Below are 12,560 nucleotides of genomic sequence, written 5' to 3'. Positions count from 1 at the left end.
CAGCCCATCGCTGCTGATCACAGCATGTACTCCATGATGTGCCTGGCCCCACGTTCTGCTGTACCCCCTAACCATGTCTTGTCCAGTCGTGGACTAGCAGGTTCTATGGATCACCTCACCCAGCTTGGAGCCCCCTCAGCTGGAAAGTCCCCTCTCTGCCTGATGGAGTGTCCCTCCTCTGGGCTTCTGCCATGCTTTCCTCCAACAGGACAGAGGCCACAGAGCACCCTGGTTAAAAGTGCAGGATCGGGGCCAGACTGCCTAGACCAGTGGTGGCGAACCTTTTGAGCTCGGCGTGTCAGCATTTTGAAAAACCCTAACTTAACTCTGGTGCCGTGTCACATATAGAAATTGTTTAATATTTGCAACCATAGTAAAAACAAAGACTTATATTTTTGATATTTATTTTATATATTTAAATGCCACTTAACAAAGAAAAATCAACCAAAAAAATGAGTTCGAGTGTCACCTCTGACACGCGTGTCATAGGTTCACCATCACTGGCCTAGGCTCAGAATCCTGTCTCTTCCGCTCACAGCTAAGTCATATAGCCTCTTGGTGCCTCTACTTCTTTGTCTGCAAAATGTTAACAATTACTCATGGGATTGTTATGAAGATTGAGAAAAATCTCTAAGTGCTAAAAATAGTTCCTAGTATTTGTACCTATGATATTTGTACTGATTACATGTGTTGGAGTGGTCTGTTTACTTGTTCGTCTCTACCACCAGATTATGAAGCCTTTGAGTCCAAGACCTTGACATTTTTATCTCTGTGCCCCAGAGCCCACTCATGCAAGAACCCAGGTCATGCTTGTTGAATTATGCTCTCGTAGTCACCCTCTGGTTTGACATGGCTGCAGGATTTGTATCTAGAAACCAACTGGGTTGGGGAGAGACTCAGAAGAGCCTGGAGATGTGGCTTTAAAAGGAAGGACTTTCCTGGACCCATAATGCTGCACAATAGGAAATACAGCATTAGCTGTCACCTGCAGCCAGGAAGGTCAATAGATCACCCAAGACTGGCCTCCAGACAGCATCCTTGCACAGGCAGCTGCATAAACTTGGCTGGAGCATTGCCAGGTGGCAACACTTTCTGGCTTTATGTGGGTTTGCCTCAGTGTCCTGTAAAACAGGACTAATAGTGGCCACCTCATAGGGTTGTCCTGAGGATTATGTGAGTGAATGATTATCAAGTGTCTGGCATGGCCTCAATCAGCAATAAATGTTAGCTCCTCTTAGTAGAGATGGAAGGTGCCACACTCCTTTTCTTTTTTCTTTCTTGTTTCTGGATCTTTGAATTTTTGTTTATTCAGTTGAATGTTTGTTTTTGTTTTTATTTATTTAGTTGACATTTGTCAGCAGGTTAACCCTTTTCCCTTAGCCTCGATAAATGTGCCCCTGAACTCACAGGTGGCCAAAATAGCTCCTCTATCTTTGAAGGCTTTCTAAGGACACAATCACTCTCAGATTGGAAGTTCTCTAAAATCCCAGTTTCCAGCAACCCATAGTCTGATATTCCCAGATATACGAGAGGACAACATTTGCAATCACAGAATACCCTTAAATGGGAATGAACTTGATACTTAAAAAAATAATAATAAGAGGAAAAAAAGAACAAGGAAATCAAACACGGGTCCAGTGAGACTACCCTCGGAGTAATGAAGGTCTTTCCCATTAGCCTTCTAAGCAACTTTTAGACTGCTGCTGGGCCGCAGAAAGACTTTTTTAGAAAATGTTTGGTTTCAGATGTGGAAAGAAGCCCTGAGGGTGCATTACTGACTGCCCTGCATGAGAGGCCTAGCTGTAAGAACCATTAGCTACCAAAAGAGAGGTTAATTATGAGAAGAACTCCACGGCCTAAGCTGAGCTTGTTCAGGGGCTCACCGTGAGGGGGCTTGGCTCATCAGCAGGGAACAGCTCTCTCCCAGGACAAGACTTACTGGGGAGTCTGCTACCATGTGTAGTGTTTGGACTTGTATGGGGACTAGGAAGCCTGTTTGTGTTTACTAGCTGCGGGGATTCTTCCCCATGGGGAACATTAACTAGCGTCAGAAGAAAGGGAGCATGAACAAGATGAGCTGGTGAGACTCAGCAAAATTTCTCATTCTGTAAAATTAGGATCTCGGTGTACTCCACACAGACTCTGCCCAGGGCTGCTCCCTGATCCATTGGGATTAGAAAGTAGGTATAGACAGCATTTTACCAGATCTTACTCCCCACTCTCATCCATTCCTGATTCTGCATTCGTCTGTGCCTCAATACATGCTCACATAAGAAGCACAGATTGCCAAGACACCACCTGAGTCTTTCTGGGACAGCTGACCTGATGGTGTATTTAGAGGCTACCATTTCATGAATGTGGAGACAATGTTCCATCTGCCATGTCCTGCCTTCACCGTTTGTTGTGCAAGGTGGAGAGAGGTCATGTATTTGTCAGCTTCTGCAGAGACATGCCACATGAACAAAACAATACCCATGTTTACAACCACCCTGGTTTTCTGAATTCAGAGCAATAATACAATCTATGCAAGGGTCATAGAGAGGGGGAGAAATAGTACAGTGGGGTAGAAAGGAGGAGAATATAAGAAAGCCCATTCCTGAGAGTATTGGTATGGCTGTCATCCTGTCCATTGCCTCTAGGCATGGTTACTAAAAGTCCAGGCACAGTACTAAATACTCCAGAAGAATTATCCTTTCAAAACACAGGAGAGAGGTAATATTAATACCGCCACCATATTCCAGATAAATAAATGAAAGCACGAAGGAACTTGTGCGGGGTCACGCACTTTCTCAAACTTGGAGCAAGAATTCAAATGCAGATGACAGAGTTTACACTCCTACCTGCCCTACCAGGCTGCATGGTCTCTGAAAATGGTATGTCTTGGTCTCAGGGCCTGGCAGAGGGTAGACAGACTCTTGTATTTGCAAGGGACAGAAACCCAACTAAAAGTGACTTAAGTGAAAAGGGATATTTATATTCTCACATGCTCAAAGATTTTAGGGGATAGAATTTAAAACAGAGCCCTGGCTGGTGTGGCTCAATTGGTTGAGCATCATCCCAAGCACCTAGAGGTCGCCAGTTTGATTGTGGGCTCAATCCCCAGTAGGGGGTGTGCAGGAGACACCTGGTGGATGTTTCTCTCTCTCATCGATGTTTCTACCTCTCTCTCCTCCTTCCCCCTCTCTCTAAAATCAATAAAAACATATTTAAAGAAAAGAGAGAGAGGGGAACATAAGTATAAAAAATAAAATGGTGCCTTGGCCAGGTGGCTCAGTTGGTTGGAGCATACCTAGGTTACAAGTTAAAAATTATATTATCATACAAATAGATGAAGAAAAGCATGTGATAAAATCCAGCACCCGTTTATGATAAACAATCTCAGCAAAGTGGGAGTGGAGGGATCATACCTCAACATAATAAAGGCCACATATGACAAACCCATGACCAACATCATACTCAATGGGCAAAAACTAAAATTGTTTCCCTTAAGATTAAAGACCAATTTTATTCGACATAGTACTGGAAGTCCTAGCCACAGCAATCAGACAAGAAGAAGAAATAAAAGGCATCCAAATTGGAAAGGAGGAAGTAAAACTGTCATTAATCGCAGAAAACCCTGAAGACTTCACCAAAAAACTGCTAGACCTAACAAATGAGTAGCTTATTACAAAATTAATATTTAGAAATCAGTGGCATTTTTATACACCAATAATGGAGATTCCTCAAAAATTTTTAAATGGAACTGCCTTTTGACCCAGTGATCCCACTTCTAGGAATATACTTGAAGAAACCCAAAACACTAATTTGAAAGAATATATGCACCTCTATGTTCCCACTTCTAGGAATATACTTGAAGAAACCCAAAACACTAATTTGAAAGAATATATGCACCTCTATGTTCATAGCAGCATTATTTACAATAGCCAAGATCTGAAAACAGCCCAAGTGTCCCATCAGTAGATGAGTGGATAATAAAAGCTGTGGTACATTTACACAATGGAATACTACTGGACCATAAAAATAAAAAGGAAATGTTATATTTTGCAATAGCATGGATGAACTAGAGTATGAATACATGGAACAGACTTATAGCTGTCAGAAGGGAGGGGGTTTGGAGGCAGGATGATGAAATAGAAATAGAGTATGAATACATGGAACAGACTTACAGCTGTCAGAAGGGAGGGGGTGTTGGAGGCAGGGTGAAAGAAGGTAAAGGGATTAAGCAGAAAATTTTATATATATATATATATATATGCATATATACAAGGTGTCCCAAAAACATATATACACACTTTAACAGCTCATAGCTCAATTGATATTTCTTTCCTTTCAGCCACACTAAGCTTTGAACAAAGAAAATTTATCCACTAGACATTTTTATGGGGATATATGAAAGATAAAGTTTATGGTACAAAACCAGCAACAGTTGATGAATTGACACAAATACTGAATGAAATGATTCTTGATGTTTGCGATTCCATTGCTGCACATTATCAGCAGTGCCAGGCAGTCATCAGTTTGAAAACAAGCACTGACAAAAAATATATAATGATTTTTCATTTCTGTAGATTCTTTTAAATTTTGAAAATGAACTGTGTGTTAATAAACACTGACTGTATAACATTCACAGTGTTTATACATTTGGGGGGACACCTACATATATAGAACACACAGACACAGACAACAGTGCGGTGATGGCCAGAGGGAAATGTGGGGGGGCTAGGGGGAGGTGGGCAAAGGGTGAAGAATGGGGACAGAAAGTGATCTTGCTTGGGACAATGGGCACACAGTGCAGTGTGCAGAGGTTTTATTGAGTTGTACACTTGAAACTTACACGGTTTTGTGAACCAATTTCACTCCAATAAATTCAATTTATACAAAAGAATTTGAAATAGCTGGGTTCAGGGGCTCAACCAAGCTGTTAGGACTTGGCTGCCCACTCATCCCCTCTCTGTTCTGTTTCTTCTCTGTTGGCCTCACTCTTCCATCATGACTACTGGCAACTCTAAGCTGAAATTCCTATAGCTTGGCAACATCAGCTCTAGGAAGTAATCTCTGTTCCAAGAGTTCTAACCATAAACCCAGGAGTCAGACTGACTCTGATTTGCACAATTAATCCAGTCACTGAGGCAGTGACTAGGCTAAGTCATGTACCCACCCTTGCTGCTGGCTGCGGGGTCAGTCCCATCTGAGCTACATGGATTGAAAATGAAGGCATTTCCCCGCAAAGGAAAATGGGATTGTTCTCGAAAGAAAAAGGCAAAGCTCTGGGGACAACCAGTGTCCTTAGTAAATGCATGAATGATGGATGAATAGATGGATGGTGGGTGGATGATGGGTGGGTGGGTGAATTAATGTAAAAATGCAATGCCCCCTTAAGGCAAAGGTCTCCATGAGGAGGAACTTAAGGGAAAATGCATTCCTGCATTATCAAACAGTAAGAGATGTTAAGAATAGCAATACCTTGGGTTCTTTTCCACAAAAGAGACACCAGATCTGAACGAGGTAGGTAGAGGAAGACTATTGAAAAAACAGGCACATAAAACAAAGAATGGGAACATGGGGAGGGATTTCTCTAACGGAGACAATTACAGTTTTAATAGGACATCTGCCTCAAATAGAGTGGGTTCCTGGTTGCTGCTTTTTATTGGAATTTGTCTTTTTCTTGGTGCAGAAGGAAGACTGCACAATTGTCACGGGCAATTACAGTCCAGTGCACAGCGTCTCACATCTCATCCGGACAGACCGGTCACTTGCACCAGCACCAGCCAGCAGGACCTCAGGAAATATGGGCCTGCTCCACACGGCTTCTCAGATGCTCTTTAACTCAAGCCATTCTTTTAGGTTGCCCCCTGGTTCTCAGCCTTGTGTGTGTCCTCTTAAAGCTGCCATTTCCAAAGTTGATTATCAGAATGGGATTTGGCAGGGCAAATAGAGCCCCAGTTGGGAGAGAACATCTACCCTGCGGAGAAGGTTATGAAAAAGGACAGGACGATAGATTTCTCCAGCAAGACCAAGGAGAGAATAAAAGGAATCGAGCACACGCTCGCATAAGCGCCCTGAACTGCTGTTATGCACAGCTGGGCTCGGGGAGCCCTTAGCATATTTCAGACCCAAACTCCTGTCTCATTTGATCTTTCACCGTGTGCTCCGTATCAGGGAAAATGAATGCTGCATTTTCCTAATTTGCCTGTACTTCAATTTCGCCCTTATGATTTAGTAACCTATCTTTTATTTATTAACTCACATGGCTGCTCCAGCCTTCTATGACTAAGCAGAGTTTATATCTTTTTTTTAAACCAAGGATTTATGAAGAAGTTTTGGGGTGGTTGTTCTGTGTGCGCTTTTGCCTTCCTTTGGTGCCTCTCATTGTAATCATCCCCACCTCCCCATACCCACTGCAGCATTCACTCATTTGTGTGATAAACCTCCATGAGCCCTTCTACAAACATGACATGGCAAGGCTCTGGATTCTGACCTTCAGAGAAGAGAAGGCGAAGATAGTGACCGAAGACTGGAATGCAAGCTACAAGGTTTGGAGGGAAAGGAGGCCACACAGCATCAAGAATTTTCCCCGGGAAGCAAGCAGGAGGAGCTGGGAAAGCAGAGAAGCTCACAGAAATAGCCTCAGGACAGCCTTCCATGAGAAGGTTCCGGAAGCGCTAGCTGGCATCGCCCTGTCTCCGCTTTGGTATCTTCCCGCTGGTGCAATGGGAAAGCTTGTAAAACCAGAGTGCAAAGCGACTCTCACTAGACCACGTCGCATGGAAACGTTTTTGGCAAGGATTAGCCTTTTGGGGGAAAGGGAAGGAAATGAGATATAACAGGCTGTTCTGTAAGGAAGAGTGGAGGGCAGGAGGAGGGACGGCTAATAAATGAATATTGGACCCTTCACGTGTAGACCTGCATCTGAGGCACAAAATGATTAGTTCCCACACAACTGAATCTTACAAATACTTACACTGCAAATGGAGGAAGCTCACAAAGCCGCCTTTTTATAGTTGCAGGAAGTACCTTCATTTGGACTTGGTGATAATGGGGCCTTCCAGTGTAAGAAATGATGCCTTGAACAATCACAGTTTCCCCTCCTACTCTTGAAGCAAGCACACTTTTCCCCTGTCCATCCTGAAGCGATCACTTTGTGTTGCTGTTCACTCTGCTCACGTCTGCAAACTTCCCTGCCCTAAGACAGGGGGCTTGAGCTGAGCACTGCTCCCTGCTTCTCTGGAGCATGTTCATGCCGTACAATGAAGTGTGGACCACAGACCCCTGGCATCCCACTCACTGGGGAGTGCTACAGTGCAGAGTTCTAGTTCACCCAGAACCTCTGACTCTGAATCTGTGTCTGAAATTACCTTTTTATGTATGTACTGAATTGTTTGTCTGTTTTGTTCACTACTATATCTTCAGTTCTCAGAAAAGTCCTAGGAATATAGTAGATGCCCAGTAAATAGGTGGTGAATAAATGAATGAATCAGCATATTGTGTGCCCTTGGTGATGGTGGTTGGTTTAGGAAACATGACCAACACGACCCAAGCCATTCAGACCAAATTCAAGTTCTAGTACTTTTGTTGGGAATAAGAATTATGGGATGATTTTGCTTGAGCAAAGAAGCTAACAAGTGGGCAAAGTGGAGCCAAGAGACTGAGTGAAAGAAACTAGGTCCCGATGACACTAACCCTCTGGGTCCTGTGTGATCTTGTCCGTGACGAGAGACAATTAATTCCCATCTGCTGAGGCCATGCCGATGTGGGTCTCTATCCCTAACGGCTGGCCAAGCCCTGATTGTCAGGCTTCCCATTGTGGGGACCCACGTGCTCAGTCTGGGCTGCAGCGTCTTATGAGCAGAGACTGTGTCTTTTATTCTTCCTGTAACGCTCCTGCTCCTACTCTCTGCTCTTGGGACTTTAATGCAAGGCAGGGCTTTCTTTACATCTTCATAATTGTTATAATCATTGTGAGAAATTTATTTTTGAAAATGACCTAACAATTTACAAGTCCTTTTGTATCTATTATCTCATTGATTTTCTCAACAACCCATAAGTCAGCAGTGGAAGTATGTCCTCCTCCAGTTTATAGGTGGGAAAACACGTTGGAGGAGATTGAGGAACCAGCTCAGGGTCGGATGGCTAATACCGCGGAAGGGTCTGCCCAGGATTCTAATTCAGGCGCTCTGATCACAAAGCCTTTACTTTTCCACATTCCTTTTCTGCCTCCTTTTTGTGGAAAAAATAATTAGGCGAACACTTCAGTGCGCTTTCTCTAATGGATCCATAAACTCCAGTCAGAAAGGACACTTATGATGCAGGTCTTGTCGGAGATGCTGCCGGGCCCCACTCGTGGGTGCTGTCCACGGAGCACATCTCCAGCGGGATGATGGTCAGACCCAGGACACTCGCTAGAGCGCCCAGATACCTTATGATGGGAAATCAGCTGCGTTCATGTTGATGGCATCTTCCCAGCTGATTTCCTGGTACACGTGGTGTGCATCAGTGTTACAAGTGTGGGATGGGCACCATGCTCTCACTGTGTTTAGTGGGAAAATGGCATGTTTTGAGACTTTTACCAAAACAACATCCCTAAGCCCAAGCGACATTTCTGCCTTAAAAGGCTAGTCCCCTTTACAAATACTTAAGGCTAACTGTTCAGAATCTGGTGTTGACTTGAGCCTAGCCATACATACATACATACACACTTATAACCTATTAGGTGTTTTTTTTAAATTGTGCCCTTCAGGAAATGACTATGGATGCAGTCTAGGAATAAGATAGCAATAAAAAGTAAACATAAATATGATATTAACTAAAACTATAGCAAGCTATAAAGATCAGCCAACAAACACAACCTTGTTGAGAAGAATCAGTTCAAAGACTCAAATCAAAAAAATCATGATTGGCAAAAAGTGTTTGAACTTAGGGTGGTTAAGAATTCAGAGTCCTTCATGGAATTGAAACTTGTTATTGGAATCAGGACCAAATTCATATAATATACCTTGAAAATTATTGAGAGTGTAGTAATAATGATAATAAATATGTTATCTGCAATAAACAATGAATAAAGCTTTACAGTTAGCAAATAACTCACTCCACATATCATCTCATTTGATAGAACAGTCCTGATGAAAACATGGAATTTATTAGATAGATCAGAGGCAATTCTACGCACTGTCAACTGGTGTTTCAAATCATAGGATCTCAGAAAGAGAAGGAATCATTTAGTCCAACTAGATTGTTCTACAGGAGATAACAATCATCCACTTTTCTCTAATCAGGCCCAGCGCTACACACTTTACATTCACTATCTCATTTCATCTTCACAGTTCTCACCCCCATTTTTCTGCTGAGAAAACTGAGGCTTAGCAACATAAAGCCACTTACTCATGGTTACTCAACTAGCAAGTGGGAGAATCAGCATATATGGCTCAAAGGTACTACATTATAGCTCAAGATACCCAGCTGCTCACATCCTATACCCCCCACATTTTTTACGAGCAGAGAGCCAAGGGAATGACAGATTTTCCGCCTTGGATGCAGAGGGTCCAAAAGAAGACAAATGGGAAGCAGAAGACCTATAATAACTAGCTGCTTGACCTTTGGAAAATCGAACGATTACAATCTCATTTTCACCTCCTGTAGAACAAGATGCTTAGACTAATTGCTATTTAAGGAATCATCCAGCTCTGACATTCTATGATACATGAAATACATTATGTCTGGTGATAGTCAAGTATGACGGAAGGGAAACTTTGCTATTAACAAAAAGAAGAAAGAAGAATGACCTCTCGGGGAAGCTTAGAAATGCACATTTTGGAGCCTTCTGGTCTTTAGCATATTTCTTATAAAATAGCCTTACAAGTCTTCTGGTGCCCACAACTACGTGCGCACAGCACTTCATAATCTCTCTCAACCCAGGGCCACAGGCGGCCACCAGTAAACGATCAAAGCAGACATTCCAGATAAAATGCATTTTTTTTATCTCTTCCTTAAAAGAATCATATGAGTGTGTTTTGTTTTGTTTTTGAAAGTATGCACATTACAGATGTCTCCAGGTTTTACTACAGTGGGCAAATAGTAGGTGGGTGGCAGCTTCGTGGCCAAGTGCAGGCCTGCGAACCGCATTTACTACGAACGAGATGACAACACATCTGAGATAGCCCAAGCTGCGGTCATCAGCCAGGTCTGGCAGTCACATTCATGACCTCTCAGGGCTTCACACCTCCCAGGATGAGAACTGGTCTGCTCGCTGTCAGCCAGGAGAGAAGGAGAGGTGGCCCCCAGCCCCGGGATCCTCTCTGGGAAAATGGCGCTGCTCTCAGAATGCCAGCTCCCTCAGGGCTCCTAGACAAAACATACCGATTCTCATGCACATGAAAGCACCCTATCAATCTCTCTCCCTTCTTTCTCCTTTGAGAGTGAAGATGAGCTTGTGGGATCACAGCAGTGAGCTATAAATAACCACTGAAGGAAGAAATGAACTATGAGAGATTATAGCTGCTGGGCATTCCAGTTCTGCCTGCCTCGGTAACCTCCAAACCTCTACTCAGAGATGCTTCCAGAAAGGGGTGTCCTCCCAGACCCTGTTTCTACCACACATTGTCTTCCTATCCTCCCTGCCTTTTCTCTGTGAAAAGTTGAATGCTACAGCCATAACTGAGTAAAACCACAGCCTGCAAATCTGGTTTTCTTCTCATAAAGCAGGCACTCCCACGAGGCCCTTTGATTCCCTTGTGTATGTTCTCAGTGACAGGAGGAAAGGATCTCTCTCAGGGTCCCATCAATGATCAGTCAACTGAGTAGCCACGAAATGCCATGTATAGGGGATGCGAGTAACTTATACCTACAAAGAACCTTTTTTCAAATAGAGCAACATTTACGGGTTCCAGGAATCAGGGCCTGATGCCTCAGAGGAGCTCGCGTCATCCCCTGGGTAACAGCAAAACTCGAAGCCCCACTGATAGGAGGAGAGGTTGTACCTGAGAGAGCCCACGCCAAGACTCGGTGGCTGAATGGGCATGTCTGCCAAATGGAGACCCCCAGCCCTACCCCCTCTTCTTCTGGGGAATGGGTGGAGAGAGGAATGACAGAGTCGGCCCAGCAGAAGTTTATTCTGGCCCAGGAATTCATTTGGGAAAAATAGTCTCACCATTAGACCACTTAACAGGAAGACTCAGAGATTCCTTTTTTTCCTAATCTATGGAGTTTTCATGCCAACAAAAACAGCTTAACTTTTTTGACATATGGCAAACTTTTTCTCCCATGTCCAGCCTCAGTCTCAAGGAGAAACAATCTGTATTCTTTTTTAAAAAATATATTTTTATTGATTTCAGAGAGGAATGGAGAGGGAGAGAGAGATAAAACATCAATGATGAGAGAGAATCATTGATCGGCTGCCTCCTGCATGCCCCACACTGGGGATCAAGCCTGCAACCCGGGCATGTGCTCTGACCGGAAATCAAACCCTGTCCTCCTGGTTCATAGGTAATGCTCAACCACTGAGCCACACCAGCTGGGTCCATCTGTATTCTTATCTACCAGCGTGGAATACTTGAATTATTGGGCTCAATGGACAATATCCAATTTTCCTTTTTCACAGGAATGAGCAACAGGCAAGGAAGTTCTAGACTTCAGCTTTCTTGCTGTGCTTCTCATGATGACACCTTTGGTCTGTTGTAAACTTCCTTCCTTCTCCTTAGTCACTCTTCTACTTCTCTACATCTTTAGTCTTTCTCTTCTCTCTCACTCACCTCCCTTCTTGTTTAGCTGGGGACATGTGTACATGTAAGACCATAGCTCTTAGATCTTCACTCCCAAGATGATCCTTCAGAGGGTTCCCTGCCATAAACACTGTCAGCACCCCAGCTATCTCCCCCTCAGCACTCATCATTGCCATAGCGCCAGCCCAACTGTAATTGCTGGTGAGCACCTGTGACATTTGGCCCAAAGGCTGTTAACACTCCCTGTACCCACGTGCCCACTAGAGCCCACTGGAGTCCATGTGAAAAGGCCCTTGATTCCCTGCTGACAGGTGGTAGGCACCCCAGCTCCCTCTCTCCTGAAGCAGGACAAAGCCAAGGCTCGTGCTCTACTAGTTGACTGGCCCCAAGCATTCCTGGTGGGATTGGCTCTGTTTGTCACAGTGGTAACTTGCTTGGTAATGTTCCTTTGTTTGGCTGTCTCTCCAGCTCAGTCTCACCCTCCCACTCCCCAAATGCTCTCTGCAATCATCTCCCAAAGCATGACTTGCACTCAAATGCTTGTCTCAGAGTTTGTTTTTGAGAGAAGACCACGCTAGACTATCCTTCTTTCATCAATTTGAGACTGTCGGTGCTCTCCACACAGCCAAAGGCATGATGCCTTGGAGAAGCACTTTCCTAGGGGCTCTTCCAGGTTCACACCATGAAATCCGGTCCCTTTGGCGACAGTGGGAGAAAACGGATGTGGCCCCACATTTCCCTACTGTTCCCTGGCAGAAAAGATGTTTCCTCTGCTAGCTTGTTATCTCGTTTTTACACCCTAGTTTAGCTTCTCCCAAAACACATACACACATACTTCCTTTCAGA

Source organism: Myotis lucifugus, unplaced genomic scaffold, assembly GCF_000147115.1.
Source record: "Myotis lucifugus unplaced genomic scaffold, Myoluc2.0 scaffold_489, whole genome shotgun sequence".
In the NCBI taxonomy this organism is placed as follows: domain Eukaryota; kingdom Metazoa; phylum Chordata; class Mammalia; order Chiroptera; family Vespertilionidae; genus Myotis; species Myotis lucifugus.
This window is presented reverse-complemented; position numbering follows the sequence as displayed.